We start from the raw sequence: 20,361 nt of genomic DNA, 5'->3' as shown, positions 1-20,361 counted from the left end.
TACACTGTATTCCACAAGGATAAAGTTTCCTTATAGCTGCATCCTAAATTCCTCCCAAAGGTGTGTTGGCGTTTCAGCTTCCTATTTGTATTCCAATACCTGCCCTGAAATCCTCTGCTCTGGACTGGACTACTCAGTGGTAAGAGGGTCACAGAGAGGCATCAGCCTTCATGGTCTATTATAACTTCAGCTGGGAGCACAAGGAGACACACAATGCAGGTGCAGGTCAATGGACACTGCTAAGAAATCCTTCCTGCTCTAATGCATGGCGTGCAGGTGCACCCACATCTGGAACACAAATAGGGGCCACACATCTCAAATAACCTCCAGTTATAGGTAAGTAACCTCCTTTTCCCTTCTGATGACTGTAAAAACCTTCTCCTCCATTAACCATAACGGGAGGAGACAGCTGCACCTGTTACTACAGTGACCTAAATACAGTCAGCAAAGTGGTTTGCATTGCTGAAAGCCCCATCCTGTAGTTTGTTCTCTATTGCTTATTCACACTTCCCCAATAAGCTTCCCCTAATAGCTAGCACTTTCCATTGTAACATCATTGTGGTATGATAGGACTAGATTTGGATCTGAGCACTGTTCAACTTTGGCAAAGTCGAGATATAGATATATATCTGGATTTGGCAATTTAGACTGATCTCTAGATGTGACTTAACCACTTGATAGCATTGATTCAGCATAGTTACTTTATCACCCCACCACAGAGTTGTGAATTAATCACCCTAAAAATAGCCTCAATGCAAAAATTGAATCCATTATCACCTACCGTTGGTTGTGGGTAAGAGATAGGCACGAAAAACATCATTATATCCACAATTTATGAATAAAAGCAGCAAAGAGTCCTGTGGCACCTTATAGACTAACAGAAGTATTGGAGCATGAGCTTTCGTGGGTGAATACCCACTTCATCGGATGCATGCCATTACATTTATGAGTAACATCTTTTACAAGTTCTATAGTTCCTGTTACCTTTACAATAGAGCTTGTTCTGTTACTAGTTTTTTCAGTGAAGCAGTTGTTAAAAGAGATTAAGGAGGAAGAAGGGAATGCAAAAAATGCAATGGCTTGTGATATGGTGAAATTATATCTTTGCCCAATCTACTAAATGTTCATAGGCTAATATGTTCAATATATAACAACCTCTTCCCAGTGAACAGGTTACACCAGGCAAGTAGTGCAATAATGTGCTATTTATTATGTGATTAAGGTCATGAAACATAATAAAAAATAAAAAGTGATATGCTGTACATAATCCAAAACATTCCAAAAAGATCCCACTGCATTTGAATGCATACAACTGGCAATTACATGCCAAAATGGACAAACAATTACACCGTCATGCACTCAGTAACTTTTTCCCAGGGGAGACATATAACGCAAAACAAATGAACTAGATTTAAAAAATTAGTCATGTTTAATCACAATTTTAATCTCACTGTTAAACAATAGTAGAATACCAGTTTAAATGTATTATCAATATTTTTGGATGTTTTTCTACATTTTCAAATATATTTATTTCAATTACAACACAGAATACAAAGATATAGTGCTAACTTTATATTATTATTTTTGATTTTTAATTACATGATTAATTGTGATTAATTTTTTAATATTTCACAGCCCTAATTAGAATATGTCTACATCAAAGTACTAATTTGTGACTTCTTAAAACATTTCTGATGAGTGCTGGAATCACTAAGAGGTTCATTTAAAAATGCAGTTGTGATACATTTTCTGATAGGTCCAGTCAAGGACACAATCTCAACTAAGATTTTATTTAATGTAATTAGCATTAAAAAACCTCCAGCACATATCTCTAGTCTTAGTCACTGATTAGGTACTCTATCTGAAAGGGAATAGATATTTTAAAAACGTTCACATAGGACCAAACTCTCCTCTTTGATCTTAGATCAGAGTAGAGTGACCAGCTAGCAAGTGTGAAAAATCAGGACAGTGGGTGGGGGGATAATAGGCACCTATATAAGAAAAAGCCCCAAATATCGGGACTGTCCCTATAAAATCGGGACATCTGGTCACCCTAGGTCAGAGTCTGATCTGTAGTAACACTGTTTTAAATATGGAGTAATTCCATTAAAGAATGAAACCCAGAGCAGTATCTGACCCTTTTTTGCTGCATGGATGGAATTTGTTGCATATTCTGCCACTCTTCCATGTGGACTAGTTGCATACTCCACACTCCCACTGAACTTGGACACATGGGATTCATGCTGATCTGCCTGCTACACTGATGTCGGACTTTACATCAATATCAATATACAGTTATCCACCAGAGTGCTTGTGGTAGAGTTTAATACTAACTTACTATCAAACTCTTCAAATGCAATCCAGTACACTTGCAGTTCTAGAAAACAGTATAAAAAATGGGGGAGGGAGAAGGAAAGAAAATCTAAAGACCCAGGAGAAGTATATTCTCAGGCATTTAGCTATTATTAATATGAACAGCAGGGAGTCAATTAAACCCAACGGTTTCATTTAACAGTTAGTAGCTCTGATAGCCATTAGAAGCACGTCATATTTAATAGCAATGGACTACCTCACCTCTGTCTCCTACGGTACACTTAAATGTTTCCCTGGCAAGTGAACTTAATTTTTTTCCCCATGCACATGACTGGGAGAGGGGATAAGGGCCAGAGTTTATTTTTGCAGAACGGGATCCCTCTCCACCCACTCCCTTCTGAATCTGAACTTATATCTGCTATGTCGAAATGAACTTTAATAAATGAGCTGAACTCATTAGTTCTGTGTAGTTCATGCTTACATTCGTAATGATTTTAAAATGTGTGGCTGCATCTTGAAGAAGAACAGAGCTTGACATAATTTCAGTTATCAAATACTGGTAATTGACACAGAGACAGGCTGTGCTTTACACTGGGTTATAATTAATCCACTTCAGTGACCTCAAAAGCTTCACTTCTGAGAAATCTACCACTTACGTTTTGATTCTTTGTCAACTACTTCAGCAGACATAAATTACAAATGAGGTACTAATGAAGTATTTCATCACCTGTTTACCTTCAGTGATCAGTTTCCTTACTCTAATTTACAGCAGGCACAATTTTTTTGAAGCTACTGTCAGCTGGAGCTACCTTTAACTCTGAGCGGTTATAAATTAGCACATAGCTACTCTTGCTCTGACACTTTCTTTGTTCTAGTTTTTAAATTGTGCAGCATAGAAGAAATAAGCTTATGTTTATAAACTGATAGAAGAGATGAGAAAAATGCTGCCTTATTTATACCTTCTGGTCTGTTCCTTATCTTAAAGATTAAATTCTTAGAGCCAAATTTTGTGCTGGTGTAAATGGGTAAAATCCGATTGAAATCAGGTAGCTGCACCCATTGACAACAGCAGAGAATTTGACTCATAAAAATTGTCTCAAACATAAATTAATCCTTGCAATACTATTGAATACTAGAAATAAATGTGCAGTACCTGTACAAGTGTTTATTTCTGGCTACAAAGATGTTGCTATTAAAATCCATACATGATGATAAAATATCTGGGCTGTTTACACACTGTTCTAGTTTAAAATGTTAGGTTTGATTCTAATCTCAGATCCAACATGAAAAGCACTGGAGAACGGAATAATCTGTGTTTTAAGGAATATTAGATAGGAGTTTAATTTTCAAAGGCAGGTCAGGCAATTGTGTACAGCCCTGGTAGCTTCATCCTCTTCCCCCATGACAAGGTCACTACCCAATTCTGATGACTGCAGCCTATTCCAGCCTATTCCCGTTGTTCAAATCCGTGCTTACACCAGCTGGTACCTTAGCTTTCTTCCACTGAGCTATGAGAGCTCAGGCCTAGAGCTGAACAGGAAACAATTTTCCCATCCTGGGAAAATTGTTGAGATCCCAAAATATTCCTGTTCCAAATCATGATGAGAAGTTGAAATCTTGAAAATTTTGCTAACAGAATTTTTTAAAAAAAAAATTTGATTCAGAGCAATTAAAACATTTCATTTTAATAATTTGGAAATGTTTCATTTCTGTGTTGACCTTTCTTTAATAACCTTTTTAAAATCAAAATTCACAGAAACTTTGAATGGAAAAGTTGTTTTAACTCAAGAAAATCTCACCAATTTCTTTTTGTTTTGAAAATGTCAAGGGGACGTTTTGACAATCTTAAAACTTTTTTTTTCCCAAAGAAATTTCTGACCCAGAAGATTTGTCAAAACCAGCCTTTTTTTTAAAAACAGTTTTGGTATTGACAAAAAATACTTAATCAAAAAATTCCTGATCAGCCAATTCCTTTCCACCTGCAGGTGTCTCTATCCTACTCTCCCAAGGCATTTCCATCATCCTCTTCAACAAGGGGTGACTTATTCCTTTATTCACTTTTTTCTCCACCTGTGCCTCCCCTTTATGGGTGAGCTTGTCCTTTTGCACCCTAATCCTGCCCTGGTACTTCCATTCTCCCCCCTATAAGTACACCAAGTCTTTCCTACTCTGCTCCAGTGCCACCTGCATCTCCACCCTTTTATGAGCCACCCACTGGTGGCTAACCAGACTGTCTGGATCTTACTTCATATTCTGAAGTCTACAAAATGTGTCTGTTCTGTTTTCTTTAGGACTTTCTTTTTCATCAGGTCTCATCCTAATGAATGTTCAGACAGGATTGAACTAAAAAGGGCTCTCATAGGATGTTTCAAGCATAGCTAAGAGAAATCTTTTTATAGAAAAGAATGCCATTTCACTTTCATTATAATCTGCCAGCACCACCCTGGAGCTGTTTTAAATGTCCTTGATGCCTAGCTTAAGCTTTTGTTTGAAACTTGAAAATCAGCATAAGCGGCAAGTAATGCAGGCTGGGGGAGGCCAAGCCTTTCCAAACCTCGCACCACCATGGTGAGGGGCAGTGGTGGATTATGCATGGAGCCACGGGGCCCATGCCCAGGGCCCCTAACCAATTTGGGGACCCTGGAAAAATCTCCCCCCCATCACTGCCCTGGGGATGGAGGAGCTCTTGCTGCCTGCCATGGCCCCAGGGCCACAAAAAGGACACAGAGCTTTTCTGGTCTTAGGGCTGCAGTGGGGTGAAGGGTGGGTGAGGGCAGAAAGGAAAGAGTGAGGGCAGGTCCTCGAAGGGAAGAGGCAGAGTGGGGATGGAATGGAGGTGGAGCTGTGGGTGAAGTAGTGGAATGGGGGGGGTCGTGGGAAGAACAAGGGCAAGGCCACAGGGGAAGGGGCAGAATGGGGTGGGGCCACGAGTGGGGTGGAGACCATGGGGTGACACTGCAGTCATGGCTAGGGCTGAGAGCTGGACCCCATCTGGAGCTGATCTCTCAGCCCCCCTCCATAGCCCGGACTGAGCTCTCAGCCCCTCCCATCCCATCCCATCCCGTCCTATCCGGGGCTATGGGAGGGAGGGGCCAAGCTCTCAGGCCCCTCCGCTCCTGCAGGGGTCACGGGGGAGGGAGTTTGAGAGCAGTGAGTGAGGCATGGCCTCAGACAGAAGAGGTGGGGTAGGGGCCTACCCTCCCCAAGGGGAAGCTTCACCTCCCTACCCATGAAAATCAGCCTATGTTCAATCCTCTAATGTTCATGTATCTGGATCCGCTTAGCAAACATAAGCCCTATATTAACTGACCTTTAGGACTGTGTTCTGAAACCAGCTGACAAACATTTCTGAGTTATGGTGCTTTCGTCAAACCCGAGAATCAGTGAATAGGGATCCAGATGAGGCTAAAGGGCAGGAAAGCCCTGTGCACTGAAAGCACTGTGTCTCCTGCAGACATCCCTACTGAAAGCTCGTTACAAAGTTATTTGTTGCCCTACATCATACAGGATCTGCTCCATGATCATTGTTCTATGGAAATTCTGTGAAAATGGAAGAATGTTTATTTCATTTGCTATTTCCTGCACTTCATCACCTCTCTTTTCTCTCATGCAGAACTGGTTGCTTCTCATGCTGCTTGGGGTTGACCAAACACTGGGGCACCAAATATACATACTATTGGAAAAACAATAAAGTGAACCCAAACGTGCCAGCAGTCTTCTACCTACTAACAATTTCCATGGGTTTTTCCTACCTAATTACTTTGCTGTACAAAGGGAGGGGTGGGGAAGAGTTATTACCATAGCAACTGTCACAATGCATAATACTGAACATTACTCTGAACAAGCTGTACTTTCTTAACGAAACATACACATCATAATGACATATATATATTTCTTTTGTACTTTTTGGGCTGTTTTAAGCAATAGCATACCACTGCTTGCATTCAACAATTTCCAAAGGATTTAATAATGACCCACAAATTGATTTGGGCTGGGTTTTGTTGCTTTTTGTTAACGTTTCTATTTATTGAAGATGATCATATTTGATTTACAAAAAAAAATATCAAAATTAGCAATGCTGAATAAAAGCATAAAGAAGGCAAAGGCAAGAGATTAGGGTCAGGGCTGGCTCCAGGGGTTTTGCTGCCCCAAGCTGCCAAAAAAAAAAAAAAAAAGCAGCGATCATGATCTGCGGCAATTCATCCAGAGGTCCTTTGCTCCAAGTGGGAGTGAGGGACCCTCCGCTGAATTGCCACCGAATACTTGAAAGTGCCCCCCTCTCCAGAGTGGCCGCCCCAAGCACCTGCTTGATAAGTTGGTGCCTGGAGCCTGGCCCTGATTAGAGTGTTTGGGGAGGGAGGGGGGAAGTATCATCTTTGAATTTCCAAGTGAACATGGCAGCTTACATGCTTGCCACCTTGCACTATGATTTTATATCTGCTCTAGAACAAAGCAGCCAGATGTGTCTAGTACTATGCATAGGGCAGTGTCAGTCACACTCCAGTTTTGTGTGCATATGGCCAGTCTTTGTGGCCAAGGAGGGGTAGTCTTCAGTGACCTGATTGTCATACTACCACAACAACATCTCCCTTTCTCTTCCTATAGGTCTAAGCAAGTGTATAAGAAACAGCTGAGGTTTGGCAGAGGATATCGTTCTTTTTAATCCTACCATCTTATTGCCACATTCAAAATCCAGTATGAAACATTCCAGCTGGTGGCTATATGAAGCTTACCTTTAATGTGTTTTTTACCATACCCATTTCTATCAATGACCATGAGAGACAGAGAGAGGCCAAAATCAATCCAGTTTGGATAAACAGTATCTTCCTTTAATCAAACCTTTTGGTGTTCTCCCAGACCAGATTCTATGTTTCTCATTGAAATTCAAGACCCCTCTAGTTATGTGAGGGGGAACAAATGACAGACCACTGCTAACTTTACTGAAACAGAGCAGAAATCATAAAATGCACCATCTTCAAGATTCCCAGCTTGTTAGAAAGTCACCGGATCTACCTCCTAGAAGACAATAGCAGGAATCACTGGGAGATTATGTACAGACCAAGTGAACAGGCCTTGTGAGCACTTCCAGACATTTAGATAGTGTGTATCAGCACCAAAGATACTGTATGCTTATAAGAACTAAACTTGAAATTTAGAACTTTTTGATGTCCTCTCTTTCATATATTTTATGATTTTGTGCATGTTTCAATATAATATGCACCTGACATTATGGTGTAGGTTTTGTGTGTGTGTGTGTGTATTTTAATGTGAGTTCCCCAGTACTCCTGGGAGCAGAACAAGAATTACTTAAAAGGGACAATAGATTATCATTTCAGTTAGAGGTTCACAAATGAGCAGAATAACTTGGAAAATAAACTGTCCTTTTTCTAGGCCTGAATGGAAAAACTAAACAGAACCAACACAAGTTAGGCAAATCTAAATTGATCTTTGTCTTGCCCATCTCAAAAGACTGAAAATGTCTGAATCCCAAGAAAAGGCCCAAGTGCAGTTGTTTAGGGCTCTGGTTCTGCAAAGTCCTTCAGTCAATGATTAACTTTAGACATGTGCTTAAGTGCTCTGCTGAATTGAGGCCTCTGTTCAATTTTAATTTGTAAACCATATCTATTATATTCACTTTCACTATGACTCTTCCATGCTAGTAAAAATGCCTAAGAAAAGTAAAGTAAAAGCCAGAAGAAAGACTGCATGTAAGTCTGTTTTTGTTTTAATCAATTATGTGCACCTAGAAACTATAATTACATTGTTATGAAGTCCCTTTCATATAAAACAGTGGCTCCATTGTCTTTATGATGTAATTTTTACTTTGCGTATATGGATTAGTCAGTCAAATAACTTTTCAATGTTCATTTGTTATAAGACCAGAATGATCTGAAAGGTAAATGTGTAATATTAATGGAACTGATTCGCTATTTTTAAAGCATCTTGCCATAATTTAAAACTTGGCTGCATGGTAATGTTGTACTTTGGCAATTACAAAAATGGTCTGTGTGTGGTCAAGACAGCTGTGTCTGTTGTTTCTGAACATAATGCTGACTTAAGCAACCAGTATCCACTTCATGTAGGATTTCAAACCATTTTGCTTTCCTTGTCTGCTCATTGTGATTCAAATAATGTTTGCATCCAAATCAGACAGAGCAAGTACGGATCAGAACCTTTGTTGTTAAACCTTCAGTGATGAAGAACAGTATTATAACTTCACATTGTTATCTCTCGGGGTTCATACCAACATTTAACCAAATCCCTCATGTTAACCCCCAACTGAAAGCAATTTCCATTTCACAAGTGTTCCCACTGAAATCTTGTAAAACATTGTATTAGCTGTAATAGTGCTTTTAAACTTTCAGATGTACTGAAGGAGTCTGATTCCTATCTCATTTACACTAGTGGAAATTGGGAGTAATGCCCCTGAAGTCAATAGAGTTACACCATATAAATCTGATGTGAAAGGAGAATTTGGCCCAAGGTGCTGCAGTTATACCAAGCAGAGAAATACTCCAACCATTTTAAACTTACAGAAGAGAAGGGGATCAATAGATATATAGGACTTCGGAGCAACTGTACTAGCTGAGGTATTTACCCTTGAATTAGGCAGTGGTTTCTGCCACTGAGAACAGCTTTAAACTCTGGCCCAGATTCCACAGAAGCCCAGCCAGTGGAGATATCCTGGGAAATGTGCTGAATCAACACATCTCACAGGAGACCTGATCTATTCCCCTTCCCAGTGGACTCTGCCCACGTTGTGCCTACAGCTCTCTCCTTTGTTGGCAGAGCGTTGGGTGAGGGAGCAATTTGTACCACTAAGTCCTCTTTGTTCAGAACTACTTTCCATCAGGAGAATGAATCAGGCCCATACTTCATAAAATTATATATGTAGGTTACGTGGAAAATAAGTACAAATTAATTGCAGATACACAGTTGCTGTGGGTTCCATGGTTTTGTTTCTGTTTTTTATCAAAAGTACCCACGGATGGCATTGCTACAGACTAAAGAAACAAAGATGTGATCTCTTTTAAAGAATGCACTACTGACACAATGCTGAGGGCAACAGGAAAATGCTAAGTATCTGAGTCTGAAAATAACACTTTTTAAAAATTCTTTAATCATGAAAGATTTTGGACTATACTTCATTCTGCATTCAGCACTCATGAACATTTAGCTATTATTCAGGAATATGACTGTTGAGATTTATTCCAACACATTCCTGAACACCCTTGTAAAGTGAGATTTTAGATCAAGTGAACAACATGTCCCAGAGAAAAACTTTTTAAAGTAAATAAAAAGAAAAATTCAAATATTTTCTTAGTACCTTTCCAGGTCACATAAATATATACCAGAAGGCTATATAGAAATCAGAAGCTTACTACATGCTGATTTTATACAGGAAGAATGTCCTCTGATTTCATAGAAGCATCATTATTTTATCACATTTTTTATTATGACTGAAGCCACAACAATACAGGTGAATAATGTAAAAATTTTATTTTAAGCAATGAAGGCATAAGAAATTGTCATTATGACTGATATTATCAGCTGGTGTAAATCAGAATGGCTCTATTAGTTTCAGTGGAGTGACAGCAGTTTGCACCAGCTAAGGATCCAGACTTTAACCCACTAATTTGTGTTTTGGTATTGCAGCTTGCCTTTTATATGAGATTACTTAGTATGTCAAGATGCCAATTCAGTAGCTGGGAATAGCATGGTAGTTCAGAATCAAAGTTCAGTCTTAACTCTGAATTTGCTTTGTTCCCATTAATTTGTCTTATAATTAGTCACATATAGAGGTGTACAGAGCTGTAGTTTGTTTTGTGGTATAATTTGTTTGGGGATTTTTAAATGTAAATGTGCCCATCTTCTCCACACACAACATCTTAATAGATGCATTAAAAATTAGTTTAGTTTTGTGCACCAGTCTTACAAGACTAAGAGAGTGCTCTGTAATATCCCAATCAAATCCCATTGTTTAATTCCATCAGTAAGATCCTGTCCACATAATGGCCTAAGACTACACAAAATATCTTTTTTTTAACAAATGAACCATTTTCAAGTTAAAGGACCACAGAAAAGAACCAGAAACTGATACTTTTCTGTTTGATTTCACACCTGTGATTTACAAATGTGCACGTCAAATCAGATATTATGAAAGTTTTCAATGACCAGTAAGAGCTCAACCCACTGGAAATCTGAAACCAAATAGTTGTTCACAAGTGTGGTTTCAAACCAACAATGCTTTTCTAAACACCATCAAAATTATTAATATAATCTTGTATTCCCCGAAGGACTCAAAGCACTTTACGGCCAAGCAAATAGAACACTTGGTTCACTTCATCACAGCCACTTCAGGAATGAAATGCAAGAACTATTTAACAGTCTGCAGCTACACTACACCACAGTGTAGTAGAAGTGAAAAATATCTAATCCAATTTAAACTACAGGGAGAATTTCAGCAGGCAAAATGTAATTACCCACATTGGAATTTGGCTAGGACAGCAAGATCAACCCCCTTAGGAAATACTCTAATATCTATTATCTACTCTAATATCTAATAGCACACTGGATATGAAGAAGTTGACTATTGTACTGAGGGATATACAGTGCGTAGAGAAATAAATAGTATGGAAAATAATGTGCTATGGGTATCTGGACTAAAGTAATAATAATATTTTAGTATCAGAGGGGTAGCCGTGTTAGTCTGGTTCTGTAAAAGCAGCAAAGAATCCTGTGGGACCTTATAGACTAACAGACGTATTGGAGCATGAGCTTTTGTGGGTGAATACCCACTTCTTCGGATGCATCATGCTCCAATACGTCTGTTAGCCTATAAGGTGCCACAGGACTCTTTGCGGCTTTTACAATAATACTTTATAATTTCAAAGAACCTTTTATCCAAAGATTTAAAAGGAACTTTTACCTTGATACGTCTATGAGACAAATAAATATCATCTTTGTTTTACAGAGATCAACATTTTGTGGAAGACACAAGACTACTATACTCTGGACCATCTTTTCTGGTCTTGAGGGGACTGAAGTTATTATTGGTCACTGCTAGCTGGCCCTTTTTGGTCATGTTGCCTGCCTCACAATTGAAGTCCCCACACATTGAGCTCTGAAGATCAGACTTGAGGTCAGGAGGGTCACTGCCTGCTCACAGTCACCCCTAATTAACCTGGCTGCACCAGATAAGTAATAATCCTGTGGAGCTCTTAGAAGCCTTGAATAAAGCCAGGGTCATGGACAGTCAGCACAACAGACTCTGCTGTCTAAGTATATTGTTGTTTATGGAGGGGTAAACTAAGGCACAGAAAAGTTACACAACATGCCCTTGGTGACACAGCAGGTCAATGGCAGAGCAGGGAATGGAACTCAACAATGCTGAATTATAGTGTGTTGTTTTAATCACAAGACCACACACTCCCTCTGTGGTACTGCTTATTCACATATACCCACTTTTTAAAGGTATTTAGCTGCCTAACTTCCAGAGAATTGAACACGGGGGGACCTTTAAAACTCTGTTCCTAAGTGCCCAAGTCACTTTTGAAAATGGGATTTACCCATCTGAGTCACTTAGGCCTTGCAACACTTAGCAGAACAATCTTTAAACATTTGGGCCTTAGTGCCAATTCAGCAAAGCATTTAAGCATATGTGTAACTTTGAGCACATGAGAACTCTATATGAAGTCAGTGGAAATTCTCACATGCTTAAAGTTATGTACATACTTTACTGGAATGAGGCAATATACACTTTTATTTCTGGATTACCTCTCCATCCCTATGTAAAACTATATAGTTGTTCTGTATTATTCTAGATTATCATCTTCTGCAGTGCAGAGGCCATTGTCTACAAATTGAAGAATTAAGAGTGTAGCCCCCTTCAAAGACATTGCTCTTCACGGAATAAAAGTTTAGTCATCGTTAGTCACGTGTGTGGAAAAATTGCTGTCAATTTTGGCAGCTCTCACTCTAAAAATTAAGCCTTGAGGATTTCCATCAGTGTTGGGGCTTTTAAATATAAATTCAAAAGCAACGATTAGGTTTTATAGATAGTTTACCAGACTAAACAGAGTTGTGAGACTGTGTTTAAGAAGAAAAAACAGAAACGCCCCAAACATAGCAACAATAGTAAGGATGAAAACAGCAAAGATCTCTGAACCGCTGTCCACTAGCTCCACCACATGGCACAGCAGAAATCTACAATCCAGTTGCTAGAACACTTTGAAAAGGATCACAAAGTCTACACTTTATGTTCTACAAACAAGCGAATCTCCAATAGATTGGGCCCAAAAAGTAAACCCATGAAAAAAAACTGATATTAAAGTCAAAATGCATTAGGTACACAGCCCTAACTAGATAGGTAATGGCTCCGTTCTTCAGCATGGGGAACTATCTTTTTGTTGTGAGTTTGCATAGTGCCAAGCACAATGGGGCCCGGATTCCTGATTGGGGCCACTAGGTTTTACCAGAATACACATAACAAATAACAGATAGCACCATGCCATGCTATGTAGAATTAGAGGGAAGGAGTCCTCTCCAACCCCAGGCCGGGAGGGAGCTGTGGAGCCATTCTGTGGCCAGTACTGCTGTCCTGAGGTTCCTTTATCTCCATGAGGAAATATGCTCTATTGGGCATGAAGTGGACAAGACTATCCATACAGCAGCAGATCTTCCAGCACTGGCCCTGCTCATGCTATCCTGGTCCCTATTTGTGCTGCTGAATGCCACACCCTGTTGAGGGTGCAGTCCTGCTCATCTCCCTTCACCATTGCACAGTTGAAGTACACCAGTTCCATTGCCCAGGAGAGGTACCATGACAGTGGAGAAAGCAGCTGTATTTGCCTTGTTAAGAATATTACAGGTTTACAAAATCTCTCATTCTAAATGCATGGCATCCTGATTGTCAAAACTCTTGTAACTGGATAAAAGGAACTAACCAAATGTTTATTCACTAGTCAAAAAAACTGACTTGTTTGACATGCCACTGCACGGGAATGACTGGGAGCATGAACCCTCCTCACGCCCTGGAGCAGGCTTTTTTAGCATGCAGGAGTCAATTGGCACTGCCTGTCTATTTATTTCCCACTGGAGCAGGTTAGCAGGAAGTGGCAGGAATGGATAAACTCTTTACTCTGTCCTCTCCCCCACCAACACGCTGGCCAGCACAGCTTGAGCACAGCACATCTTTAGACTCTTAGTGCAAGTCTGCGCTACAGCACTACTTCGGTGCAGCTGCACCACTACAGCTGCGCTGCTGTATTGCAGCTGGTGACAATGCACTATGCCGATGGGAAAGCACTCTCTTGCGGGCATAATTACTCTACCTTGGCAAGAAGCGGAATCTATGTCGGCAGGAGAGTGTCTCCCACTGATATAGCATCAGTGTGGACAGTGCAAAACTTGCATCAGTCATGTGGGTGGGGAGGGGTGCAGCTTTTTCAAACACCTGGGCAACATAAGTTAGATCAACTTAAGCTGTGGTATAGACCTGCCCTGAATCTAGTGATCTGGTTTTCAGAAGTGTTGATCAGTTGCAGTATATTTTAAGTGCCCCAACATGGATTTAGGTGCCTAACTGAAGTTTGTAAAATGTGGCCTGTATGCTTTGGTTTCTATAACTGTAAAATAGGTTTAAACCTATCTACTTGGAAGCAGGGTACTGTGAGGTTTCATTGATCAATGTGTGTAAAGCACTTTGAGACTCTTCTATGAAATGGCCTATAGATGTGAGAAGTAGCATTATCGTTATTGTTATGAAACTGAACCCACTAGCTCATGTAACATATGTCACTATATAAACATCACAGTCACTCCCAAATTAGATGTGATTTGGTGACCAATAGGTGAACAGGTCCATAACCCATTAACAAAACATTGAGGCACTAAATTCATGGTGGGAAAATTATTTTCTACGTTCATTTAGTATTGTTATAGTTGCAGAGTAACATGAGTTGAGATTGTTTATCAGTAAAAAAATGTTTCTATAAATTGAATTTTGGTACCAAAACACTGTTTTGTGATGTAGCTGTTGATTCAAATGGTGCTGCATTTTTCGTGTCATCTCAGAAATTACTATAAATTTAATTTACAAAGCAACAGGAAACTTGATTTATTTAGATCTTGACATATTTCCAACACTATGTTAATGGGGACTAGGGGCATTACCATGTTACAGGTACCATCAGTTAGTTTCAGGCCTCAATGTGAAGATTCAGGTCCACTGGAGAACTCTACAGTGACAGGCTGCTGAAGAGAGTATTTATCTACCTAGTACTAGAAATGTAGGTAGTGTGGAGAGGTGGTGACCAGAACAGACAAAGAAGAGCTGTTTTAATTTCAATTCAACTCTTAAGAAAGGGGTGTGTGTGTGTGAGAGAGAGAGAGAGAGAGAGAGAGCACTATGAAAGTTACAGGTGTATAGGGAGCATTAATTTTTTAATTTTTCTGTTTTGACTTCTGGGTATATTGGACTTTCCTGGCTGCAGTTGTTTCATCTAATTCAACAACCTTTGTCTGCTTTCTTTAGGCCATGATTTTTCATTTGACTAATCATAATCATTCACAAGTGCCCATGAAATTAATAGTTTCATAAACTTAGCTAATATTTATGTTAAGTCTGTGTTTGGGAGAGTGGAGTGCAGTGAAGCTTAATTCATGAGAACTGAAGTGAGGAAAGTACATGAGTAGTAGTCAAGAGTGTATATGTCTGTGTGTTCATATAAGGACTCAGCAGCTGGGTTGCCAAACTACTAAAGTATGGCATTTGCCATAGTGCATGTGGAAAGAGAAAAAAAGGCTCTTTGTTCTTTTCATTTTCTATCTTGCAGATCACTCTTATGTCCATGGGTAGATGCTATGGGGCTTCTCTCCTAGCTGTTCTTCACAGCCCTCCTTTAGAACTTTTCCAGCTCTTGGAAGAGGCTTTAAAAAGAAAAATAAAGATTGTCTGCCTTTACTGTCTCTCACTCTCTACAGAGGAAGAAAGCAAAGAGGGTAGGGAGGGGGAGGGAAAGAATACATTTTACATTCAAATATTTGAAAAATCTCAACCAGCACTGCCAATAGGGGACACCAAACTATTACACATTTCATAATTTTATCTTCCTATTTCAGATTTTGAAATTTCATCTAGATTATGAAATTTGAAATGTTGACTTGCTCTAGAAAATGAAAGTAAAAGGGAGGATAAAAGGTGGAGGGAAAGACAGAACATGCAGATGCTATATTTTATAATTGTATTTGGAAAAAATCCTTCTTCTACTATTCACACCAGAATTCGATTCTTTGTTCAGACCTCTTCCTCCCTGGCCAAGGAGGGGCTGAGGTTATTGCAGTGGCACAGGGTTTGTTTACCCCTTGCCATGCAGGGAATGAACAGTGGCCAGGGCAACTAAGGAAGCACTTTTGAACTTCCTGAGCCAGAGTGGTGATGTTGTAATATAGAGCTTTAAAGTTGAGAAAAATTATGATTAGTCACGGCTGTGACAATGCCACATAAAGTGGAAGCCTGGGGAAAAAACAGTAGTAACATCATAGGAGTGAAATATATCTATCTATCTATATATATTGATAAAATAATAAGGGTGATTATATGTACACACGCAACAGTACAAAGGTATATAACATACTAAAGATTAGCTGCAGAATGTTATCATTCTGAATCTAGAAAAAGAGGAATGGAACTGAACCAAAAGCCTAGGTCCTAAATACTTACAAAAAGGTCAGACTAGAAGTAGATTGTAAACTAGATACAATCAACTTAGGTTTGAATAGGGACTGGGAATGGCTGAGCCACTATAAACATTGAATCTATCTCCCCTTGTAAGTATTCTCACACTTCTTATCAAACTGTCTGTACTGGGATATCTTGATTATCACTTCAAAAGTTTTTTTCTTACTTAATGGGCCTCTCAGAGTTGGTAAGACAGCTCTCACCTTTTCATGCTCTCTGTATGTGTATCTATATCGCCTCAATATATGTTCCATTCTATGCATCCGAAGAAGTGGGCTGTAGCCCACGAAAGCTTATGCTCAAATAAATTTGTTAGTCTCTAAGGTGCCACAAGTACTCCTGTTCTTTTTGCAGATACAGACTAACACAGCTGCTACTCTGAAACCTACAAACTTTGTGCAAGTTTGGATCAAAATTTTAATTGTGCATCTCAACCCCTCTCTGTTGGTTAAAGACTCTGAAGTGACACAGAATTCAGTTCATACCCACAGATATCACTCTGGAAAGGTTTTCAACTTCCATTGTAAATAGAATCATAGACTTTAAGGTCAGAGGGGACCATTGTAATCATCTAGTCGGACCTCCTGCACAATGCAGGCCACAGAATCTCACCCACCCGCTCCTGTATCAAACCCCTAACCTATGTCTGAGCTATTGAAGTCCTCAAATTATGGTTTAAAGACTTCAAGGTGCAGAGAATCCTCCAGCAAGTGATCCATGCCCCACGCTGCAGAGGAAGGCGAAAAACCCCCAGGGCCTCTGCCAGTCTGCTCTGGAGGAAAATTCCTTCCTGACCCCAAATATGGCAATCAGCTAAACCCTAAGCATGTGGACAAGACTCACCAGCCAGACACTCATGAAAGAATTCTCTGTAGTCACTCAGATCCCATCCCATCACGGGCCATTGGGCATATTTACTGCTAATTTCCAGTCCCTGGAAAAACACATGGAGCAGGTCCTCAAGGAATCAATTCTGAAGCACTTAGAGGAGAGGAACAGGAACAGTCAGCATGGATTTACCAAGGGCAAGTCATGCTTAACTAACCTAATTGCCTTCTATGAGGAGATAACTGGGTCTGTGGATGAGGGGAAAGCAGTGGATGTGTTATTCCTTGACTTTAGCAAAGTTTTTGATATGATTGTAATAACCTTAGTCCCAGATTTGGACCTTAGCGTCCAAAATATGGGGGTTAGCATGAAAACCTCCAAGCTTAGTTACCAGCTTGGACCTGGTACCTGCTGCCACCACCCAAAAAATTAGAGTGTTTTGGGGCACTCTGGTCCCCCTGAAAAACCTTTCCTGGGGACCCCAAGACCCAAATCCCTTGAGTCTTACAACAAAGGGAAATAATCCTTTTTCCCTTCCCCCCTCCAGATGCTCCTGGAGAGATACACAGACACAAGCTCTGTGAATCCAAACAGAGTGAATCTGCCTCTCTGTTCCCAATCCTGGAAACAAAAAGTACTTTCCTATTCCCCCAGAGGGAATGCAACATCAGGCTAGCAATCCAACACACCGATCTCCCCTTGATTTCTTCCTCCCACCAATTCCCTGGTGAGTACAGACTCAATTTCCCTGAAGTAAAGAAAAACTCCAACAGGTCTTAAAAGAAAGCTTTATATAAAAAGAAAGAAAAATACATACAAATGGTCTCTCTGTATTAAGATGACACAATACAGGGCAATTGCTTAAAAGAATATTGAATAAACAGCCTTATTCCAAAAGAATACAAATCAAAGCACTCCAGCACTTATATTCATGCAAATACCAAAGAAAAGAAACCATAGAACTTACTATCTGATCTCTTTGTCCTTACACTTAGAAACAGAAGACTAGAAAGTAGAACTACTTCTCCAAAGCTCAGAGAAAGCAGGCAGCCAGAAAACAAAGACAAAAACACTCAGTTCCCTCCACCCAAAGTTGAAAAAATCCGGTTTCCTGATTGGTCCTCTGGTCAGGTGCTTCAGGTGAAAGAGACATTAACCCTTAGCTATCTGTTTATGACACGCCCCCCAAATTGCAGACAGTGGGGAAGCTCACTGGCGGCGATTTCCTTCTAGAACTTGAAAATAAACAGATTAATACAACACATACACCTTTACATATACTGCTAAGTATATAACTAACAGACTTTTACATTTTAAGAACACTTTTTAACTACTGAATTATGGGAAACTTTCACGGGAGAGTGCATTAGCAACTTTATTAGAAGCTCCTGTGATGTGTTGAATTTGAAAATCAAAATCTTGGAGAGCTAAACTACAACGAAGAAGTTTCTTGTTGTTCCCCTTGGCAGTATGAAGCCACTTTAGTGCAGCATGGTCAGTTTGTAGTTGGAACCGCCGTCCCCAAACATATGGGCGTAGCTTTTCCAGGGCGTACACAATGGCATAGCATTCCTTTTCACTGACTGACCAGTGACTTTTCCTCTCAGACAGTTTGTTACTGAGAAACACGACAGGATGGAAGTTGTGATCTGTTGCTTCCTGCATGAGCACTGCTCCTATACCACGCTCAGATGCATCTGTGGTTACTAGGAATGGCTTGTCAAAGTCCGGGGCCCTGAGCACAGGGTCAGACATGAGCGTTGCCTTAAGTTGGGTAAAGGCCTTTTGACACTTATCAGTCCACTTAACTGCATTTGGCTGGGTCTTTTTGGTCAGGTCGGTCAGTGGGGCAGCGATTTGGCTGTAGTGGGGTACAAATCGCCTGTAGTATCCGGCCAAGCCTAAGAAGGATTGGACCTGCTTCTTGGACCGTGGGACAGGCCACTTTTGGATAGCATCCACCTTGGCCTGTAGGGGGTTTATGGTTCCTCGACCCACCTGGTGCCCCAGGTAAGTCACTCTGTTTTGGCCTATTTGACACTTTTTGGCCTTAACAGTTAGTCCTGCCTGCCTGATGCGCTCAAATACCTTTTTCAGGTGTAGTAGGTGTTCGGGCCAGGAGTCTGAAAAAATGGTCACATTATCGAGGTAGGCAACTGCAAATTTTCCCAGTCCAGCTAGTAGACCATCTACTGGCGTTGAGTTTGAAGATGGGGTTGCAATGGCTGGTGCGGGTTGCTGTTCCAGTTCCGGGCCTGGGACTGGAGGTGCTGTGGCTGTTTCAGTGGTTGGCATGGAATCCGGGTCCACTACCTCTGTCTGGGTCTCTGGTAACACAGACGGGGCGTCTGTGGACGGCTCAGGAACAGGAATGGGTCTGGAAGCTTGCCTGGTTTAGCTACGTGTAACCATTCCCACTCTCTTGGCCCGCCTCACCTGGTTGGCCAAGTCTTCCCCCAGTAGCATGGGGATAGGATAATTGTCATAGACTGCAAAAGTCCACATTCCTGACCAGCCTTTGTAGTGGACAGGCAGTTGAGCTGTAGGCAAGTCTACAGCTTGTGACATGAAGGGGTAAATTTTCACTTTGGCCTTTGGGTTGATGAATTTGGGGTCAACGAAGGATTGGTGGATAGCTGACACTTGTGCCCCCGTGTCTCTTCACGCAGTAACCTTCTTTCCGCCCACTCTCAAATTTTCCCTTCGCTCCAAGGGTATTTGAGAGGCATCCGGGCCTGGGGATCTTTGGTGTGATGGTGGTGTAATGAATTGCACTCGCATGGTGTTTTTGGGACACTTGGCCTTGATATGTCCCAGTTCATTACACTTAAAGCATCTTCCATCTGATGGGTCACTGGGCCGAGGTGAGTTACTGGAGACTGGTGAGGTTGAAGGGTAGGGTATCTGTGGCTTTACTTGGGTGGTATGTGGGGTCTTTGGCTGTCCTTGGTTGTAGGGTTTATGGTCTGTGTGCCCCCTGGGGTAATCGTTCCCCTTGACAGTAGCTTTTTTGCTTTCTGCCAGTTCCATCCATTTGGCTCCAATCTCCCCCGCCTCAGCGATATTCTTGGGGTTTTTATCTTGTATGTACCGCGTGATGTCTTCAGGAACACCATCCAAGAACTGCTCCATTTGTATGAGGAGGTTCAGTTTTTCCAAGGTTTGAATGTTGTTTTTTGTTAGCCAGGCCTCATAGTTTTTTGCAATGTAGTAGGCGTGTTTGGGAAATGACTCCTTTGGTTTCCACTTTTGGTTTCTGAAACGCCGAAGGGCATGATCTGGGGTTATCCCCATCCTGTATCTGGCCTTGGTTTGAAATAGTTTATAGTCATTCATTTGGTGCTTAGGCATTTCAGCTGCCACCTCTGCTAAAGGTCCACTGAGCTGTGACCTCAATTCTACCATGTACTGGTCTTCGGGAATGCTGTACCCAAGACAGGCTCTTTCAAAATTTTCCAAGAAGGCCTCGGTGTCATCAC

Source organism: Gopherus flavomarginatus, chromosome 1 (genome assembly GCF_025201925.1).
Source record: "Gopherus flavomarginatus isolate rGopFla2 chromosome 1, rGopFla2.mat.asm, whole genome shotgun sequence".
Classification (NCBI taxonomy): domain Eukaryota; kingdom Metazoa; phylum Chordata; order Testudines; family Testudinidae; genus Gopherus; species Gopherus flavomarginatus.
The sequence above is the reverse complement of the archived record's forward strand: the minus strand, read 5'-3'. Positions refer to the sequence as shown.